General features: G+C 41.2%; 1 non-coding gene across 1 annotated transcript; it reads right to left on the reverse strand.

Moving 5' to 3' along the window:
- Positions 1-1,925: 1,925 nt before the first annotated feature.
- LOC140521781 (U6 spliceosomal RNA) lies at positions 1,926-2,032 on the reverse strand. The gene has a single exon (XR_011973080.1). It is a non-coding gene; the product is annotated as a U6 spliceosomal RNA (small nuclear RNA).
- Between the last annotated feature and the right edge of the window lie 17,380 nt (positions 2,033-19,412).

Genomic DNA, 19,412 nt, shown 5'->3' on the forward strand with positions numbered 1-19,412 from the left:
AAATTTGAACTCAGATCTTCCTCACTCCAGACCCAGTGCTCTATCCCCTGCGCCAACTAGCTGCCTCAGCAATTGTTTAAACTGGGAATATATCTCAGACTTTTAGACCTTAAATTCAGCCCTCTTTCCACTATCCTGTTCTGCTAATAAAGATGCCTCTAAGGTTGGGTTCTGGGAAATTTTGGAAAAATTAATCCACAACTGTTCTTCCTCCCTGATACATTCTCATTTCAGATCTTTCTCTTTATAGTATATCCAGAAAACTATTCTCTAACAGGCAGAGTGACCTTGTGGCTTTGGGTTTGGAGTCAGGCAGATCTACATTCTACTCCTGCCTATGATGCTAATTTTGAGACAAAACAGGCAAACTACTTAACCTTTATGTACCTCTGGCAACTAACTAGGACTTATGTACAATCTGCGTTAATGGGAGTTGCTTACCCTGAATGTATTTACCTATCCATTATCTGGTAGACCCAAGTCCATAGGTCTAGGCATAAACCCAGCCAAACAATGGAATTGGATCAAGCTGATCTGCTCAGATGGAATGGGAAAATTAGAACTGAGAAGGCACAGTTGAAAGAACTGGGAAGTCAGAGGAAAATACCTTAAGTTATATCAGTGTGAAAATAATCTTTGTTAAAGGACACGGCAGTCATGCCTGAACTTAGCGTCTTAAGGGAATCATTACAGGGTAAAATGGAATCCTGATGATCTCACTGGTTCTAGGTAAGAGGTCTTTCACTTTTTTGCTGAACATAGTCAACAAAGGGGCCACCATTGTATTCATTCTTACATTTAATTACTGAGTCTGGATTAACAAAGAATTTTCATTAATGGTGAATGATGTCACTAAATTATTTGATTTAAGATTTACTAGGTCCAGGTGGCATAGTGGAACAGCTCTGGGCCTGGGGTCTGGAAAACCTGAGTTCAAATGTGGCACTAGCTGTGCGACTGCAGAAAAGTCACTTAACCCTCTTTGCCTCATTTCACATCTGTAAAATAAGCTGGAGAAGGAAATGGCAAGCAGATCCAGTATCTTTGCCAAGGAAGCTCAGGATGGGGTTACAAAGAATCAGACACGACTGAAATGAACTGAACAACAAAAAGTCCTGAAAGTACATTGTTGGTCTGTTAAATCCTTAGCACCTGATCAGGCTGGCCACTTTCATAGATAGATGCCAACAGGATGCTTATTATAGTGTCTGGAGTCCACAGCTGCTAGATTGTATAGCTTTCTAAAAGCAGAAACAGAAATGTCACAATGTGAGATCACTCATGAGGTAGCCTGAAGTTCACAGGGCTGCCTGGCCCTTCCATTTTCCCCACTCCCCCTCCCCACTCCCCCACCCCCCGCCAATTTCCATTGGGGAAAGTGGGTCTGTAGCTCATGGCTGCCATGACACTGGGAGTATGATTGGCTTCAACAGGTAGAAAGTAATTAGTCAATTCTGACTAATTAAATTTTTTCTGATTTTTTCTGATTAATTTTCTGATTAATAATTGGAGTCAGGAAGACTTAAGTTCAAATCCTGCTTTAGACACTAGCTGCCTGATTCTGGGCAAGTCACTTAACCTCTCTGTGCCTCAGTTTCCTCATCTGCAAAATGGGAATAATAGCAACTACCACTCAGGATTATTGTAAGGATCAAAATGAGATAATGTATGTAAAACACTTTGCAAACCTTCAAATAAATGTTATTTATTATTTATTTATTTATTATTATTGTTATTTTTTGACTGGGTTGAGCCTCCTTCCCTAATAAATGCCCGGGATGTGAGCTTAAGCCATGCATTGTGAATCTTCGTGGGACAAAAAAGGCTACATATCCAATTCTCCAGAGAGAAGTGGCCATATGAGAATACCAGAGGCAAACAGACCACTGGGACACTTTTATTGATGAAAATGAATGCAGAGAACAAAAACTATGGATCATTTCACAAATCTGGGTGTTCTTTTTGCCCAGCGGCCATGCTAATCTTCTCTATATTGTTCTATTTTCAGTATGTGTGCTGCTGAATCGAGCACCAGTTTAAAAGGGTGTGGCAGCTGGGTCAAGCTCATTGGAGCCACTTGCTAATATGACTTGAACCTTGTGGTGGACTCGGCCAAGCTGGCTTTCTGACCTGGCTCCAGCAGTCATACTCTGCCTCCTATTTCTTTCATCTCCACATCAGATAGGTAGGATGAGAAACGAAAGAAAGTAATTTCCCCTTTCCAACACATTGCACCAACCATGACTCTTGCTGCAGTGTACTAACTAACTGTCTCTTTGGATTTCTGTGATGGTGATCACATTCCAGTACAACTACCCCCTTGATGATGAGAAAGTAGCAACAGTAATGGATGTTGGGATTTAAACCTGGATTTATATCCCACTTTTGCCACTTACTGGGTGATCATTAAGATGTCATTAATTCCCTGTGCTTCCATTTTCTCGGATGCCTGTTCTACCCACCTCCCACAAGGTTGTTTTGAAGATCCAATACGGTAAAGTACAAAGGTGCATTGTAAAAGGTAATGCTCTTTACAATCATTAGTTGTTATGCCACTCAGTATAGACCTTGCCTGTGGCTACATCACTGAGCTGGCCTTTGGTTACAGCACAGGATTCATCTGGGTTCCTTCCTTGGGTTGTAGATTCAGACACCTGATTCTAGTCCAAAACTAGCCCCCATCACAGCTGGCCCTGACTTGGGTTGTGCACCAGTATCTTTCTTTGAATAGCTTATATTTTAATGAAGGAGACTTATACATCCATACACACATATACATACACAATACATATCTATTTCTCTCTCTCTCTCTCTCTCTCTCTCTCTCTCTCTCTCTCTCTCTCTGTCTGTCTCTCCCTCTTCCTCTACCTCTCCCTATCTATCTATCTATCTATCTATCTATCTATCTATCTATCTATCTATCTATCTGTCTGTCTGTCTGTCTGTCTGTCTGTCTGTCTGTCTGTCTGTCTGTCTATCTTTCCTGCAAAGAATATAGATACAAGGTTCCCTTGGAAGGGAAGGCACGAGAAGGTAGGGTAAGCCTTTATGTAGAAGTTGGTGCCTGAGTTAAGTATCAAAGCAAACCAGGAATTCCAAGAGGCAACAATAAGAAGGAAAAACAATCCAGGCATAGATCATACCAAGGCATGGAGAAGTAAGATGGAGGACTGCGTGCGAGGAACAAAGAGTAGAAAGACCAATGTGGCTCAACAGGAGAGTGAGTGGAGAGTAGAAATATATAAAAAGATTAGAAAGATGCAATGGAGCCAGTTTGTGAAGAACTTTAAAATGTCAAACAAAAGTTTTTATTTGATATAAAAGGTAATGGAAAGCCACTGGACTTTATTGAATGGGGAAAGGGGACATGGCATGATTTGACCTGTGATTTATGAAAATCACTTGAGCAATCATATGGAGGATGGAATGGAGTGAAGAGAGCCTAGGGGTAGGGAAACCAATTAGGTGGCAATTGTAATAGAGCAGTTGAAGGGAATGAAAGCCTGAATTAAGGTGGTGAGTGGAGAAATGGGGATGGATGCAAGAGATTGTATAGAGAGAGACATGACAAAATTTGGTAACTGATTAGATATATGGAGTGATGAAGAGTAGAAAATTGAGGATCACATTGTATTTATGAACCTGAATAACTGGAAGGATAGTGGTTTCCTCCATAGTAATAGGAAATTTTGGAAGAAGGATGGGTTTTCGAGGAAGAATAATGAGTTCCACTTTGAACCTGTTTAATTGGAGATGACTATGCGACATCTAGTTTGTTTGAAATGCCCAATGAGCAGTTACTGATGGCAGATTGGAGTTCAAGAGATATGTAATAGATTTGAAAGCAGGAAGAAGTCAGTTAAATTTCTGAGAGCTGACAAGATCAAGTGAGAAAGTACAAAGAGAAATGAGAACATGACCCAAGACAGAGCATTGGGGCATGCCCACAGTTTGTGGCCATGACAGCAGCGATGATGATTTAACACCGCAGCCAGAGAAGGAGTGGTCAGACAAGTAGGAGGAGAGCCAAGAGAAATCAGTGTCATGAAAGCCCAGAGAACAAATCACTTAATGGTGTCGGGTGAAGTAGAGATGGCAAGTAGTGAGAAGGCAATCAAAATCGAGGAAAGGCATTTTGAGAGATATGGCAACTAAGAGATCATTGATAACTTTAGAGAAAGCAGTTTCAATTGATTGATGAGTCCAGAAGTCAAATTGCAGATGGTTTTGAAAAGAATGAGAAGACGGGAAGTATAGACACTGAGTATAGACAGCTTTTTCAGAACTTGACTGAGGAAGGGAGAAAAGGTATAAAATGGTAGGTAGTGAGTTGCTTGTAGAAATGAGTGAATTTTTTATTTTTTTAACAACTTGGCCCATCAACTAGATGCTTTTGATGACTTTTTCCATTTCAGGGACCAGGTTAACCTTGCTGAGATTGGTTTTGGCCTCAATAAGAGCTATATGAAAGCTCTGGGACTGAGGGAGGGCTATACCTATCATGCAGATCCTTCTTGAAGGTTCTACTTGAAAGTTGGCCTCCTACTTACTTTGCTCTCCATATCCCCTCCCTCCCCCTGCCCCCTATCTTCCTTTACCTCTCCCAGTCTCCTAGATTCTGACTTTTTGTTGCCTTAGATTCCTGATCTTACTTTGCCCTGAATTATGTGTGCCTGGTTGGTCTCAGAATGGGACTATTTGAGCTCGGACTCAATGGGGGCCTTGACCTCGGGGCATACTTCCCAGGTCTGCCTTGCCTATGAGCTTTGGGACCCTGCCCCAGGTTTGGCCTGTTCTGCTTTGCTTATATGGATGTTTTGGTTGAAATTCATCACTTCCTATCCTGAGGAAAGGGCTTTGTGAGCCCCAAGGCCCCATTTAAATGTGAGTTATTATTAGCACATTCACTTCAAGACTTTCATGGATGCTTGATCTTCTTGGCATGGCTACTCCCTTACTCTAGTGAAGACTGTAACCTATCTGTACCTTCTCATCCTTTCTGACTTTGGTCCACAGATTTTTGTAAATCTCCCACTGAGGTTCTTTCCAAAGGACAGAGCCTGCCTTTTCACAAAAGTGAAAGTGCTATTTATAAATAGTAACTGAATAGTAAAAAATAACCTCACCACAGAGCTCCTCGTCCCAGTTCCTTACTCTGAAGTCCATGACCTACTGCTGTGTGGGTTGACCCTGAAATTAGCCCTCCTGGACTCTTTTCTCACTCTATCACCTCTCCCAATCCAATCTGTTTCCAAGTCTGTCAGTTTCGTGTCCACCAAATCTCTTACATCCATTCCTTGCCTTTGTATTTGCTGGACCACTACCCCAGTTCAGACCCTCATCACTTCTCACTTGAACTATTGTAATAACTTTTAAAAGAAGTTTTTCTTGATGTCTTTTGTATTTTTACATTAGAGGTGTCAAACACTCAGCCCTCGGGCTGCGTGGGGACTACAACACTCCTGAGTAGGGCCTGAACCTGATTAAAATGTAGTTCTAGTCTAATTTTAATGTGCTGATATTTTAATAAGAAAATAAATATATCAACACATGTAATTTTCTAAGTCAATATACGGCCTGTCTGGATCATTATGTACCGTTTAATGATTCTGGTTTCTTTTTGATTTTGACATCACTATCTTATATCATGGTAGTGATCTCCAATATTTCTCCCTTTCCCCCTCCCAGAGAGGCATTTCATATAACAAAATAGTTTGTAATAACTTTTTAATTAATCTCTCTGTTCCCAGTCTTTCCACTCTCTGATTCGTCTTCTCACCTACAAATTTCCTTCTACTAAGGTCAGAGGTAATAGGACATTTGCATTAATAATAGTGTTTTTTCCAAGGTGTGTTGACATGTTGATTGGTTTGGGGAATTCAACCTAACTTTTCAGATTGATTTTGTATTACTTTACTTGAACTACATGAAGCTATTTCGTCCTACTAAGCTGTTCCCTAAGTTTGACATTCTATCTCCAGATTGTATCTCTTCACAGCATGTTCCCTTATCCCAGAAATTCATTCCTCCTCACTTCCATCTTTTAGAGTCCATGCCTTCCTTCCAGTCTCAGCTCAGGTGATACCCAACCTCTGCCTTTCCCAACCCCTCTGTTACTGGCTATCCTAGACCTCTTTAAATTACTTTGTACTTAGTGCTTCCCTCACCCCTCATGTAAAATATAAACTCTTTGAGGAACATTTCACCCTTATCTTAGTACTCCTGGTGGCTAGCAGTCATAGGAAGCACATCCTAAATCACAGTATAAGAGCCACAAGGGGACTTAGAGGTTGCATCCCTCATGATACAGATGATGAAAATGAGGCCTAGAGAGGTTGCCCAAGGTCACATAGGTAGTAAACAGGCAGAGTCCAGGTTTAAACTCTGATCCTCTGAAGTCCAATCCCATGGTCTCTCCAGAGCATCATGATTGGATTATAGGAACATTGGTACGAATAGATTTTAGTGTCTCCCCAAGGTGATTGCCTCTTTTGGAGAACTTTGTTTTGATGAACAGCTTGTGATCAGGATAAGAGAAAGAAATGTAAAGATCCAAGTACTCATGCAAATAGAATGACTAGATGAGCTTTGTCCAAGGTCAGAGAAACATTTAGGGCCAATTGAAGCTAATCAGCATGTCAACACACTTTGGAAAAATATTATTATTAATACAGATGTTACATTATCCTTGATTTTGATAAGCAGAACAAAATATTATACTATCTTCTTTCCTGAAAACCATTTCTTGATGAGAGACAGATAGGGACCTCAAAACTATATTTTTTAGCAGCCTAGTCTGGGACCATTTTTCACTGATCTAGTGACTACTACTTTCTAGATTCTTTTCTACCATCCAAGCAACCAAATCAACAAGATTATTAACCTCTTACTATATATTACAGGTATCATGGTTAGCATTGAGATTATAAAGATGAAAACAAAACAATCCTTATTCTCAAAAAGCTTACATTCTACCCATAAACATAGGATGGTGGGGTTTCTACTAAGTGCTCTCTACACACCAGGGAAAACGCAGATAGGATATACCTTGGAAGCAACTTTTAAAATGGATGCCAAGATGTATACAAATACACACCAAAGGTAAGAAATGGGAAGGCTTGGAAACCTTGTCGGTAGAGAATATACCAAATTACTTGGAAATGGAAGGCATTGTAACATAGTTGAAAGAACAGTGACTTAGCAATCAGGACCCCTGGTTTTGAGTCCTAATTCTAACAGTCTGCCCAGCCTGTGAGAGTAGAAAGAATATTGGGGCTGGAAAAAGAAGATGTAAGTTCAAGTTTAATGCTAGCTGGGTGATCTTGGGACACTTAAACTGCCTGTGCCTGTTTCCTTACTTATTTGTACTACCTAGAGCTGGGAGTAATGTAAGGAAAGACTATAACTGGGTAGAATGTGAGCTTTTGGAGAACTGGGGTTATTTTTATTGTTATATCCCCAATGATGCCTGTAATATATGGTAGGAGTTTAATAATTTTATTGATTTGATTGCTTAGACGGTTTAAAGGAACCTAGAAATTGGCAGCTGTGATGAGGAAAGTGTTTTGCCCCTCTTTAAGTACTTCAGAAATGTAAATCTGGGATGCTCTTATCTTGGTGATTTGGGCTAAATCCCTTTTTTTCAAGACCTTGGCTTCCTGTTCTAAAAATGAAAGGACTGGACTAAATGTTCTTTAAGGTTTTTTCCAACTTTCAATCCTGTCAAAGTGCTACGGCAAAAGATTAACTGTTGTGTGTTTTTCAATGTCACACAGCATATTTTAGAAAGCTCTTTCCTCACACAACAGTCTTGTGTGGTAGGTGGTCCAAATGCAGTTTTCTCCATTTTCCAATGAGGAAATGGAAGCTTGTAGAGATAAAATGACTTGTTCAGGATCACACACACAGAGTTAGGAAATAGGTTTAAATCTTTGCTCTGACATTTGGTAGCAGTGTGACCTCAAGGCCTTTCAACATGCCTTCCTCTGGATGCTATCCACCTTATCAACATGTTTTCCAAACTGAGGTGTGCAGATCTGACCACAATATCCCACATTCGATTAAATGGTGCAGTGGATGGAGCAATGGCCTGGAATCAGGAAGGCCTGAGTTCAGATCTGCTCTCAAACACTTCTTAGCTGTGTGACCCTCGCCAAGTCACTTAACCTTATTTGCCTCAGTTTCCTTGTCTGTAAAATGAGATGGAGAAGGAAATGGCAAACCACTGCAGTATCTCTGCCAAGAAAATCTCAAATGGGGTCGTGAAGAGTTAAACATGACTAAAATAACTAAACAACAACAGTCCAGGAGGCCTACTTTCTTATTCCCGGAAGTTCTGCTTCTCTTAAAGTAATCCATTATCCCATTGTCTTTTTTGGTTGTCATGCTTCCTGGTCACCTGATCTAAAAGACATCAACGTCTCCCCTTTCTTCCTCCTAGAAACTTGAACTCTGCCCGTGGAACTACTCTGAGCTGTGATATGCTAGATTTTACTTTATCTTGCTTAGAAACAAGGCCTCTACTCCCCTACAACCACTTCCAAATTCTAATTTTCTCCTCCTTCTTAACTTCCCTTTATATAATGTTTTCCATCATGGGACTGAAAGATTCTTGAAGGTAAGTGCTATCTTACATGGCTTGTACTTGTGTCTAGCACTTCATATAGTACCTGCTGACTTGTTGTTCAATTGTTTTCAGTTGTGTTTGACTCTTTGTGACCCCATTTGGGGTTTTCTTGGCAACGATACTGGAGTGATTTGTCATTTCTTTCTCTAGCTCCTTTTACAGATGAGGAAACTGAGGCAAACAGGGTTAAAAAACTTGTCCAAGGTCACACAGCTAATAACTGTCTGAGGCTTGACACATAGTAAATGGTTAATAAATGCTTTATGTATATTACACTGCTGAAATATACAATGGTCTCCAAATGTTTTAAATCATGTACTCTACTGGTAAAAACTTCCTGAGCATATTCTCTTAGTATGTGCATAATTACTTGTTTATAAATTATATACATGCATTATACTATATGATACGTTATAAGATTTACATAAAAATAGAAATTAAAAAAGAACGAAATAACATTGGATCCTATGGACAATAAGGAACCATTAGAGTTTATTCAAAAGGGGTTTGTGTGACATGATTAGACCTGCACCTTAGAAAAAAATCACTTTGACAGAAGTGTGTATTAGAGAGGGAGAGACTTGGGGCAAGACCAATTAAGAGGCTATTTCAATGGTCTAGGTGAGAGGTGATGAGGGCCTGAAGTGGAAAGAGCTGATTTACAGGTCAGTGCCACAGTGCTGAGTGCTCACCTTCCAAGGGGCAGCTCACCTTGAGAAGCTGCATTAAGGGGATACAAAAGATGATCTTGGGAGGTGGAAGGAGGAGGGAGGTGTATATTTTAAAGGCGAAGGAGTATTATCTATGCAGCTGCTCCTGTTATGCCCAGGTCCCACTTGGGCTCTAACTGCCCTGAGAGAGTGATACCTAGTTCTAAGGGTGGAAGACTGGGAGTTTATAGGTAATGAGACTGTTCAATTGAGGTCCAGTCCTTTGAGCACATACAATCTGCTCTGCCTGGTGCCAACCCACAGGGAAACTTGGGGAACCTGTTTCTGGAAATATGTGATGATACATAATGGTAGGCCCTGCCTTCTACTTCAGAGCATTCATAGTTATTCTGTGATGGTTTCCTGTCCAGTTACTGTATGGGGATGAAATGTTTATTTATTGGCTTCTGAGTTAGAAATGAGTGTGCAGAGAAAATAGAGAAAAGTTCTCTCTCTCTCTCTCTCTCTCTCTCTCTCTCTCTCTCTCTCTCTCTCCTTTCCTCCCCCTTTAGCTACTAAGATAAAAACTTCAGTAAGACTCCAGGTGGAAGAGAAATAGTCTCAGCTACCTACTTGCCCCAGATGGGTTTCCAGGTGGCCGTGTACACATAGAACCCATGTTTCTTCTGTTTCTGTTTTGTATATCCTTTTCTGATCTTAGTTGAATGAGTGACAGAAATGAATGAAGAAATGACTTTGTGAGCTTTGGAAGAGCCAACTGAGACCCAAAAGCAGGAGTCCATAATGAGTGTGCCATAGTTATAGCAGCTGAGTCAGGTGAGGAGATAACCTAGAGGAAAGACCTACAAGATCACCTAGAAGTAGATCGACCTGGCAGCCGAGAGACTGCTCTGCAAGCAGTAGAACAATTTTGTGACTGAATATGTCAAAAAAAATGAATTTTGTGGGGGAAAATGTTGGTAGTCACCAATTAAATGTAAGTCTCCTCTCTTTAGGGACTAAGGTGATAGAGAACAATGTGCTTTTGATTTTCAGAGCTTTTTGTACTTTGATTCTTCCTGTATCTTCTCAGTAAATGCCACTCGATATTAATTGGTTATAAATGGTATTGAAGAAATACCCAGTTGGTTGATATTGGGACAGTGATCACTGCTTAGATGATATCAGTGAGATATTAACTGGCACTGATGTTGGAGTGAACATAACAGATGAGGGCTTGTGAACTCTAACAGAAGACCCCCTTCCCCCAACCTCTCAGAATTGTTCCTAGAACTGTGAGGAGACTAGAAGCAGTCAAGCTCTGGGGATGCAGTCAGCAGATGTGATCATGGTTAGGAGAGAATAACTCCAGGACTTCACTAAATGTGGGGCTTCATCTGGCATAAACATTGGGGTCATTCAAATTTGCAGGGGCCCACTGGAGAGATTCTCCATACTATGTTCTCTTTATTAGGTTCCCTGGTTTTCAGAATCTACTGGGCTATTTTCCTGCTATGTGCATAGCAGAGGGAAGGAGCAGAGTAAGGGAGTTTTAGGGAATAAGGATAGGGATTATATATATATATATGTACTATAGCTAAACTACACTGAGTGTCTATCAGAAAGAGGGTGACATGAAATACATCTTTCTACTCTCTGAATGACTGATCAAACAACCCTTGGGATCAGGTTATCACTGTAAGCCCCTACTTCAGAAGCCAAGGCCTTAGTAGATAAGATATTGACCTTAGATTCAGGAAAATCTTGGTCTGAGCTCACTTCTAGCCTATACTGGCTGTGTGACTCTAGGCCTATGTGTGACAACTCAGGGGCCCAGGCAGCTCTCATTTTGTACTTCCTTATCTGTATAGATGTTGTTTAACCTAGGAGTATATATGTTCCTTGAGGTCAGAGACTGTTTTATTTTTATCTTTATGATCTCTAGCACTTAGCTAGAGATATAAAGTGTCTGGTAACTAGTAAGTGTGGAAAGTTGGGTGGCACAATGGATAGAGCACAGGGCTTGGCATCAGGAAGACACATTTTCATGAGTTCAAATTCAGCCTCAGATGCTTATTAACTATGTAACCCTGAGAAAGTCACTTAACTCTGCCTCACTTTCCTTATCTGTAAAATGAGCTAGAGAAGGAAATGGCAAACCACTCCAGTATCTGTGACAAGAAAACCCCAAAATGGGGTCCTGAAGAATCAGACATGACCGAAATGACTCAACAACAAAACACAGTAGGTGTTTAATAACTGCCTGTTGACTTGAATTCAATAGAAAACTGAAGGTATTTCAATCACAGAGCACAATGAATCAAGCCAAAGCTGATGTTGCACGGTTAAGAAGAAACCAGAGTGCAGGGATCTCCCATGTGAGCCACTCTGGTGGGAGGGGAAAAGAGAAAAGTCATTTTAAAAGAAGGTACTAGTTCCTCTTTTTGGCTAATAAAATCCACCTTCCTTCTTGTTGGTGTTTTGTGGACCCAGAATTAAATGGAGGTGGTTTTCTCCCATTACCATAGTCATAGCAACAGTTTTGATTAAGCAATCGCCCATTAGGAAAAATAAAGTCTACCCTAATCAGAACAGCTTCAAGTGTCTCTTTGCGCATTTCAGTAAATGGCGTAATCATGGTACAGTTTGGGGTGTCTGGGAGCTGATTACTGTAGTGTAAGGAGTCCTGATTTTCAGCCTAAGGAGTGTCGAGGGGTTAGAGACACTACTAATCACTGGGCATTGTTATCAGTGTTTAGGAGAGAAAAGAGCGTAGAGACAGCCAGAGCCATCGTTCCTTTTGCATGCCCTTGCAGGGGAGTCGCAGTGACTTTCTCTCCATCTCAGAAGCACCCAGGTCCATGGAGCACCAGGTTTTGCAAATGATACCTCACTGGAAAGAAGAGTTGTTTATTCTTGGATCGTAGAGAAAAGCCAGCAAAGAGGTGTTTTGTTTTTGTTTTTGTTTCACCCAAAGAAGGAGAGGTGAAAGAAACAACCTTAGGGGTCTGCCAGAAAGAACCAGCAATTCTGTAGAGCCTGTTCTGCCCTCCCCGGCTCAGCGACTCCTTCCAAACCTCCATTAGGCTCATGATGGACAGTGAGCCTCAGGTCATGCCACTGGGCTGAAAGTGCCAGAAATGTTCAAACTCTCCCAGACCAGGAGCTGATGAAGTGTAGAGACGTGGAGGTGACACAAAGCGAGAAGTCACCATGTCACTGACTCATAATGAGCTAGGATTTTATTTATTAAAATGGTGCTTTGCCACTTGCAGTCTCCTTTGCTGATGCTTCTTGGGATGCTTCAGAGCCATGGATGGGGCCTCATTTTACTCTGAGAAAGGAGGGAGAAACACTTCATATACACACACACTTCTTTTATTAGTGGGGAAACTGAGGCACCAAAAGGTAAAATGTTTTGCCACTGTTTTTAGAGCAAACCTATGTCCCAATTTTCAACTCCCAATTGTCTCTCCTACAAGATTAGACCTCTTTCTTGTACATCTGCCACTGTCTCTGCATGTGTGTGTGTGATTGTCACAACACACTGTCACCAGTATGAAGAGATGAACAGGACGACCTGAGGAAATGTGGATTGAGCTTCCAAGAGCTATTTTTAGATCCTACTGAGAAGCTTTAAAAAAGACTTAAACCCATTTAACTATTTGTGACTTTTTGAACACAGAACAGAAATAAAATTCTGACGCTTAGTTTCTCTTTCAAGGTATTGGAAGTGAAAACATCCTGGAAGTCTGAAGTTTTGTAGCATTTCCTTGATTAGATCTTGGGTTGGAGCCTGCTTTTCCTATTGCAGCATTAACACTAGTTTTTCTTTGTCATGCCTGAAATTTTCCTTTTGGTTTATTGCCATTTTAAAGATGAGGACAATGAATCCCTGAATAAAGTCACTTGCCCACAGTCACATGATTCTTCATCGATGGACATCAGCCCCAGCATCCAGGTCTTTTGACATCTAGACAAATTCCTCCTTTGTAATTTTTACTACCTTTTGGTTCAAGACTAGCTTGGACCCTACAGGACTGCTTTCAACAGGTGTGTGGACCCGCACCCATGCACCAAAGGATCCCAGGATGTCCCAGTCCTGACCTGACCCTTAGAGTATACTTGGCACCATACAAGACAAGGGAATACAGGAAATCAAACAGCTTTCCTATTTTCTATTGTCGGTTTCATAGAAGCCATTGGTAAGTTTACTGCTCTTGTTACAGTCTACATGTAGCCTCAAAGAGCCAGTGCACCTCTCAGAGGAGTAGTTTGGCACATCAGTTTAAGGAACTATGCCCTAAAGCCCAGCAGACCCAGGTTTTATTGATGAACAGGTAAGAGAGAATTTCACAGCCTGGGGATCCTCCACAGGGAACAACCTGTCTCTGACCTCCTAGCCTTCAAATCTGGGAATTATTAGCAGGGGCTCTCCAAAGGATGACGGTACATTTTCCAGGGAGCCAAGATCACATGGTAAAGGACTTTAAACACCTTCACCTTAAATCAGTCTGAAAAGCGTGTGAGGGAGCTGGTGTGCCGTTGCAAAGCCTCAGCATCCTGCAATTCACAGAGTCAACCCTCATCAGCTAGACTCACAGCAGATCGCTCTTCACATACCCAGAAAACCACAAAAATAATTTTATTAACATTAGGGTCAAAATTTCCATTTGGCCTTCATTATTGCCCCCACAACAAAGATGCATCTTTCCCATAGAGAGTGTCAGGGCTGGCTCACAGGACAGCTGCCACAGATGGATAGTAAGAAATGATGACATGTATACGACACTCCAAGGTTTGCAAAGCATTTTACATAAATCATATCATTTCAACCTCATAACCCCAGGACAAGGGTACTTACAGATGTTATTAACCCTGTTTAATGTAGAAGGAAACTGAGGCTCAATGAGATAACAGTAGTTTCACCATCGTCATGAAGACAATGTCAGACTGATGATGGGAACATGTTCAGTTGTTGTCAAAGGCCAAAAACAGGAAAGAAAGTGGGGAAGGAGTGTGGTGGCACACATAGGTCAGAGGATCATGGATGGAGAACTGGAAAAAATCTAGATAGAGACATATCTAATAACCTCTGGCAAGAGGCTGGCTGCTCACAAAACCCCTGAGATTTGTAGTTCTTCCCAGTTTAGGAAGGGAGGAAACGAGTGGAAGATCAGTCCTCAGATCAGTCCTCAGTTTTCCACATCTAGCCTATGAATTTTGGAAAAACTAGAAGAGGGAATGAGGAGGTGCTACATCAACATGACCTTGGCAGCAGCTGGTATCTCCCACATCTGGAGTTCCCTCCTTCAAGACCATGAGAGATGACTTCCAAATACATCAACAGACAGGTGAGTGACTGGGTTTATTGTGTGTACTTGCTCCAGGACAAGAGTACCGAAACAAATCAGTGGGGAGGAATGGGGCCAGTCCCAACTCTGCCTCCTGCTTTACTTTTGACTGGGGGTTTGTTTAAATGTTTAAAGATATATTTGCCAGCTTTAGCATTATTATGTTATTTCTGATAAACACCTCTGGTTCATCCTGTCCTTATGTTATCTGATTTCCTTTTGTTTACATCATTTGGATATCATGGGAGCAGAGAGAGAGAAAAAGAGAGACAGAGAATGAGATTGAGAGAGATTGAGAGAGACAGAGACAGACAGATAGAAAGAGAGAGAGAGACAGAGAGACAGAGAGAGACAGAGAGACAGACTGACAGAGAGAGAGAGAGAAAGAGAGAGAGAGGAAGAGAGAGACAGAGAGAGAGAGACAGACAGAGAGAGACAGAGAGACAGACAGAGAGACAGAGAGAGCACTTTACTCTTAAAAGGTTGGGAGCTCAAACCCTAGGCTCTTGCTAGAGGTTTGTGCTCTCCAACACATAAGCAACAAACCATTTCATAGCTATGTTTTGAAATGAAGAATCTTTGTGAACATGGGTCATATTTATAAAATTATTCTATAGACATGAGCACAAGAGTTACTCACGGGGTGTGTGTGGTGTGTGTGTGTGTGTGTGTGTGTGTGTGTGTGTGTGTGTGTGTGTGTGTGTGTGTGTGTGTGTATGTGTAAGAGAGAGAGAGAGAGACAGACAGACACACACACACATAGAGAGAGACATGGAGTGTTTACTTAGTACTTACTATGTGTCAGGTACCATGATCAGGATTGGGAATTCAAACACAAGCAAAATGAAACAGGCTCTGTCAAGTAGTTTTTATGCTAATGAGGGGAAGAAAACACTTAGGAGGGAACTGGAGAATGGGGTGGGAGGACTAGGGGAGGAACCCATATGGGGACAAGGTAGAAAAGGTGTGGAGAGTCAGGAACAAAGCAGGGAAAAAAATGAGCCTTGATGGCTTGGGCTGTTTATGAAATAATCGTCCTAGGCAGGAGCTCATCAGTTGGCTGACGGCTGCAGTGTGGGAGACATCCTCAGGGTGAAAAGTCTGTTGGAAGAAGGTGGAAGAGGCTGGAAAGAGAGGCACTAAGCCAGGAAGAAAAGAGAAAAATCTTCGAGGTGATTGGTCCAACCATCTTCATTTTACAGATGAGGGACTGAGGCTTAATGATCTTAAAGGACTTGCCTTAAATCCCCAAAAAGGAGAAAGGGTGACTGGGAGTGAGAAGACCTGGCTTCATTCCAGCTCTGCCATTGACCACACACAAGTGTGACCTTGGGGAAGGTATTTCGGAGCCTTATTTTTCTCATCCACAAAACAAGATTAGATTAGACGGCTTCTGAGGTCCCTTCCAGCTCTAAATCTAGAAATCCTATGATCTTAAGATTTTAACTTAGGTCCTCTGACTTCAGTGCTATCTCCGTTTTCCCCCTGGACATTGAGTCAGCCAAATTATCTGATTTGGCACTGATGATTCCTTGGATTTCCTCCATTTTATTCATATTTCAGTTTTATTGGCTTTCCTAGGTTTGCTTCTCTCTGGAGGTACAACTTCTATTTAGGAATTTGCTCCAGAGGACTTGGGTTTTGAGTCCAAGAACCTGGGCTCAAAACTAAGTTCTCCTGAATGCTAATTGTATAACTGGGCAATTCACTTTCATCTCTGGCTTCCTCATATGTAAGATGAGAAGGTTAGACTAAGTCTTCAGTGTCCCTTTAAATTCTAAATCCTATGAAACTATGCAACTTTTATTCTTATTTTTTCCCCCAATCCTCATCATTCACATCGTACCTTTTATTACCTTAAGTTCGGAGCAGGACAGGACAGAGAGGTGCAGCTTACATAATTTTGTTGCCATTCAGTCATTTGTAGTTGTATCTGACTCTTTGTGACCTTCTTTAGGGTTTTCTTGACAAAGATGGTTTGCTATTTCCTTTTCTAGCTCATTTTACAGGTAAGGAAACTGAGGCGAACAGGGTTAAGTAACTTGCCCAGGGTCACAGGGCTGCTAAGTGTAGGAGACCAGATTTGAACTCAGGGCATGAGTCTTCTTGACTCCAGGACTGGTGCTCTATCTATTCTTCCACCCAGCTGCCCTATTATACATAAATTTCCTTTAGTCTAAATGCTTCATTTCACAGATGAGGCAGAGAGGCAAAGCTGCTCACCTAAGATCAGATATGTAGTAAGCAGTTAAGGTGGCATTTAAACTCAAGTTCTCTAACTTCAAATCCACCGAATCCAACCTATTTATCTTAAGCAGAGGTGGGCTCAGTGGGAACAACCTCTTTATATTCCAGTTTTTGATTTTATGGATATATACAAAAATCTTCACCATTTCAAACCTGAGGTTTGAACTGTGGAACTGTGGAAGTAAGAGGGTTAAGAGTCACTTCTGTGCGATAGGCCTTCTAGTCTCTGGCTAATGTCTCGCAATAGAGATGTATTCATCAAAAAGAATCTAACGAGACTCACTAAGATTTCCTTAGCAGAGATCACAAAGTAGAGACCTTCTGACTTTCCTTTTTGCTGTTTACACACATCAGGGGTTACAAACACTTTAGGGCCTTCCCTGGCAGTTGAGGGTACGTTTACCTCAGATGGCAGTGTAGATTCCCTAGTTTTAATATTACCCTAATCTGTCAACCAATCAACAAAAATTTGTCAAAGACCTACATTGTGCCAGGCACTGGGTGTAGAAAAACAGATACGAAGCAGTTTCTTGCCTTTGAGGGCTTTGAAGGGCTTCCAATTTCATGCACATAGATGAATATTAAAATATTATTTTATATTAATATAATATGCATTAGATATAATTATATCTTAATAATAATATATAACACATAATTATATATAATTTTATATGATTATAATTAATAAAATATGCATAGATAAAAATTGGGAGGAAGGCCACAGACAACGGGAGGGTTGGGGTGGGGAACAGATCTGGAAAGTCTGGAAGGTAGTTCTTAAGCAAAGTTTTGAAGGAACAAATTTTAAGAGGAAGAAGTGATAAGGGAGTACGTTCCAAGCATGGGAGATAGCCAATACAAAGGTACAGATATGGGAAATGGCATACCATGCATGTGTGGGGCGCCAAGTAGGTCAATTTAGCTGGACCAGCAGTAATATTAAGGCCAGATTGTGAAGGGCTTTAAAAGCCAAATAGGAGAAGTTTATATTCCATCTTGTAGGGAATAGGGAGATGGTTGAATTTGCCACTGGACTGTGAATTTTTTGAGAGCAAAGACTGTGTTTTTTTACATTTTTTCTTGTTGTTATTTGTATCCCTAGTGCTTAGCACAGTGCCTGCCACATGGTAGATAAGAAACAATAATTATTATTTAATAAATAATTAATAGATGCTAGTTGATTGACTATTAGACTTTATTGGGTGCCAGGCCTAGAGGCCTGTGTGGGCTACCCGAGTCTTTCTTACCTCACCTCCGAGGTCTTCGGTTGGCCAAAACCGGATGCACATATGAGAGAAAGGACGTTCCAGAGTCGAACAAGGGTTGAGCTTTATTTCAGGGTCTAGTTACAAGTGCAGGGGAGTCTTCCTTAGGAGGAAGAGAGGGAGATTTCCTAAGGAGGCTAGGATCTTAAGGGCTTGGAAATAGAAGTACAAGCGGGGAGAGAGGGGGAGGGGAGAGAGGAAAGAAAAGAGCGGAGCCTACTGTCCTCTTGGCTCCACACGTGCTAAGAGAGCTTTCAGGCTTCCTCAATCCTACTTAACCTTCAGCCGCACAGTTTGCATCTCAATACCGTGCTGTTAGGTAACTAGGTGTGCTCCAATCCGGGACAATCTCGAGGGCAGGGAGACTCCACCCATCACGTATCTCCCGGGGAGAGGCGGAAATACCCGAGCTAGCCGAGCTAGCTCAGTCTGACCTTCTCGAATCCCCGCTGTTCATGGAGGGCCTCGTAAGACTCTAAGATTTAGAAGTCCCACTTTTACCCGCCCGAGACCGTCCACACGGAATTGAGCTTCCAATCCCAACAATTGGGTAGGGGAATAACATGGTAATTCTCTGTTCAGATCCATCCAGACTGCTATTCAAAATTTCTAAAAATTTTTCTTAGTAAAAATACCACACAAAGCAAGTAACTTGAGGGCAGGATTTTTCTCATTTTTGCCTTTGTATCTTCAGTGGTTAGAACAAGGCCCTGCACATAGTAGGTGCTTAATAAATATTTGTTGAACTGTTGAATATAACTCTTTATTAGATCATCTCAACTTGAACAAAAAAATACAAAAAGGAGAGAATCATGAGGTTAACTTTTAAAAGTCAACAAATGTCCTAAGATTCATATTCCATCTCTTGTAGGTTTTGTTTTCTCTACACGAGGTCTCCTTAACTTGGTCTAGAAAAAAGAAGAAAACCCAAGAAATCAAATGTCTTTAAAAAAAAAAAAGAGGCAACTTGGGCTCTGATTTAATATTTAATTATAAATATTTGATATTTAATTTAATAAAATATATGATATTTAATTATAAATAATAATTAATATGAATATAAAAGATTGTGCTTTGATTTTCAAATCACCCCAGTGGGTGATGGTCTATCTGTCAGCATTCTACACTCAGGTGACACCCATTTACCCCACACTATCTCAGCTGCTCCCTGCATAAGGGTGGTAAATGTCTCCCCCCATCTGCTCTGGCTAGAGCACACCCCATCAGAGTGTTTGTGAGCCCCCCCAGCCGCTTCCAGAGACACAGTGGC

This window comes from Notamacropus eugenii, chromosome 1 (genome assembly GCF_028372415.1).
Source record: "Notamacropus eugenii isolate mMacEug1 chromosome 1, mMacEug1.pri_v2, whole genome shotgun sequence".
In the NCBI taxonomy this organism is placed as follows: domain Eukaryota; kingdom Metazoa; phylum Chordata; class Mammalia; order Diprotodontia; family Macropodidae; genus Notamacropus; species Notamacropus eugenii.